Source organism: Engraulis encrasicolus, chromosome 19 (genome assembly GCF_034702125.1).
Source record: "Engraulis encrasicolus isolate BLACKSEA-1 chromosome 19, IST_EnEncr_1.0, whole genome shotgun sequence".
In the NCBI taxonomy this organism is placed as follows: domain Eukaryota; kingdom Metazoa; phylum Chordata; class Actinopteri; order Clupeiformes; family Engraulidae; genus Engraulis; species Engraulis encrasicolus.
This window is the reverse complement of record NC_085875.1, coordinates 26,033,624-26,036,891: the sequence shown is the minus strand read 5'-3', so window position 1 is coordinate 26,036,891 and position 3,268 is coordinate 26,033,624.

The window sequence follows — 3,268 nt, the reverse complement described above, 5'->3', positions numbered from 1 at the left end:
TTTGGCGATGTCCTGCGAATCTCATTCTCTTTACAGCTATCTTCTCGCTCACCCTTGGTATTCCCTCGTATAGGATCTTGTTGGTTACATGTGCACTTTTACTGATGTTAAGCACTGCACGTAGAATCCTGGTTGATTTTGTTTATTGAAATTGTACATTATAAAGGTATGCAAATGAATAAGTCAATAATGTGTGTTGAAAACCTTGTACAACATGGCAAAAGGATAACACAAAAAAGCTTAGGGAGCTTGTTTCCATATTAGGGAGCTTGTTTCCACTGCTTTTCCATCTGTGGTGGCATTGCTGTCGCCACACTAACCCAGGCAGCAGTGTTTCTTCCAGTACCTTGAGGCTCTGTCATTGTTTGTGATGCCACTGTCCCGCTGTCACTTCACCTCTCCCTGCCACCTGTTTCTGGCTTCCCATGTTAGCCTCCATTGGCACAATTGTTTAGTACAGTACATACTGGGGAAGCCAGGAGAGTCACTCCATCCAGCTTTGAACCTAGGCTTCAGAGGTGCCAAACAAGTACTCTGACGGTACATGCACACAGGGACGGCACGTTTCCTTAACGCCTCCGCGAGCAGTGTGAGTCCGAGAGGTTCGCGGGCTGCCTTTCACACTGCACAGTCAACGTCCATGTTCTATCCACGGGCAGCAGTCATTCATTTTCAATGGGAGCCGTGCATTGAACGCGGACATCCGCGTAGGAAAATAGACTCGAGTTCTATTTTCAAGGAGCAACGCGGACATGTCCGGTCAGGACGGACATGCGCCGCACTTACACCGCGTTCCTGTGTGCAAGGCATGATTTGTTTTCATGCATTCTAACCGTTTCGGACTGATAAAGGACACGTACTGTGGACGTACTGATGTCCGCGCCGTTGGTGTGCATGCAGCGTGAGTCAGAGCATATCTATAATCAGTAATGGTGGTCACATCATCGCACAGGCTACAGCAAGCTTCTGTCATTGGCTGCCATTGATGTGACTATGATGCTGTCATCTCCCACTTCTGTGGCCCCACACTGTGAAACGGAATGACATTGGGTCCCTGTGTCCCCATGTTCCCATATTAGCCACCATCAGTCCATTACGAAAGTACATTTTGGCAGCTTTGGACTGCTGGTAAGGGGGTTCGTCTCACTGTCACACCATCACAGGTGCCATTAAGGTTCTACCATTGTTTGGCAATGCCGCTGTCACCTGATGTCATCCCACTCAGTGTTGCCAGATTGGGCGGTTACCCGGGATGGCCATCTGCGGGGAAAAACTGGGAAAAATTGGCCATTTGGCATTTTTTCTGTAGTTTTGGGCCCATAGAAACCAATGCAATTTGTTGAAACTGGGCGGAATCAAGCGTATTTTGGCGTTTTTTGAGAACCTTTTGGGCGGCGGGATTTGATACATCTGGCAACACTAATCCCACTTCTCCCTCCTGTGCCACCACACTGCAAAGGGGAATCCGAATGCCACATGTCTCCACAATGGAAATAAGCCTTGGGACTTTTTAGTGTTATCCCAGACTATTTCATTCCTTTAATGTGTGGTTCAGCAGCAGCTGCTGTCCCATGTTCTACAGATAAATTCATTCAATTCAATTCAATAGATTCTTTCATCTCTGACAGAAGTGCCCATGTAGACTAACTCCACAGGATCAATGTACAAAAATGTATCTTAGTCACTTTGGATAAAAGTGTCTGCTAAATGCAATGTGATGTAATACCCCCCCCCCAGAGTAGAGCAAATATTTGCCAAATGATTCTGCTCAGCCAGGGAGGTCAGCGCATTTCTTACCCAATTAGTCCCCTGATTAGGCCAGACATCTGTTACATCAGCTATGGAACGGCATCGCGGTTGCCCTCCAAATGTTCTTGTTTTCTCATGTGGTCAGGTTCCATTGAGGTTCTGCCATTGATGCCCCTGTCCTGCTATGACTTCACCTATCCCTCCTGTGCCACCTCACTGCGAAAGGGAATGGACAGATGTCTGAAAGTCACTTTGGATAAAAAGCCTCTTTTCCAATGACAGTTTTCTGGTAGGTCTACATCTCGACACAGCGCGACTCGGCTGCCACTTTTTGCTGTACAGTTGAGCTTTGCCGTGCCCAATTGAAAAGCAAAAAGTGCCAGCCGAGTCGCGCTGTGTCGAGCTGTTGGCCTACCAGAAAACCGCCAGTGGAAAAGAGCCTAATGTGTCTGCTGAATGCAATGTGGTGTAACATGGGGAGTAGACCATGGTTAAGTGTTGAACTTTACTCAGCCCACAGCAAGTCATAAACTCACTAACAGATAGCCTGCTGGTAACAGTTAAAGATGCAGTTCAGCCAATTTCAATATGCTGTTGTATTGCTCATGCTACCGTTGACTTGTCAGTACCCGTTGACGCTGCATTTTTTGGCTCAGCCCTTTCCGAGAGCTGAGCTATTCTTATGGGGGCAGATTTTGTTTACATTAAAACCTTTCTTAGCATAGGCCTACTGCAAATATTTTCCCAAAAGGTATCACTGTTTACTAGTTGTCTGCTGATGTTGCGTAACCTTTTGGATGTTTTTGGGAATATATATATATATATATATTTTAATGTAAACAAACAACTGCCCCCACTACAATGACCAGGAGCTCGAAAAAGGCTGAAAAAAAATCTCAGGTACTGACAAGTCCAGAGTAGTGTGAGCATTACAACTGCGTGTTGAAATTGAAGAAAGAAAATGAATACTCTAGTTTTATATTAGATGATTTACCACTACCTCAAGGTTATGGATTGAATAGGAAGATTCATGCTGTATAATATAATATGAATGGCTATGCTCTAAATATGCTGTTGAATGAAAGGCCCTTGTTTTACTATTTAACCATCTTCGTGCACCAAGGAGAGCAAGTATATTTGCAAAAAGCTGACAATTGCCACTGCTTTCCTCACCCAAATATTCCTCTGAATATTGAAATGCTTCACCCAGACATGTTACATCAGTGGTAACTGCATCGCTGTTGCACCACCAGCTGCTACAACATCCCTGACTGCAGTGAGTCATCATTTGTTATGTGATCAAACTACATCAAGGTTCCGCCATTGTTTAGCACTGTCATCTCACCTATGCCTTGTGGGCCACCGGAATGGCACATGTCCCCATGGCAAAAGTGGCAAATAAGAAGGGCATCTAACCCCACAGGAACAATGTACCCAAACAACTCTAAAGTGACTTTGGATAAAAATGTCTGCTATATGTGATGCAATGTACTTTGTACATGGTCTCCAGAGTATAGCA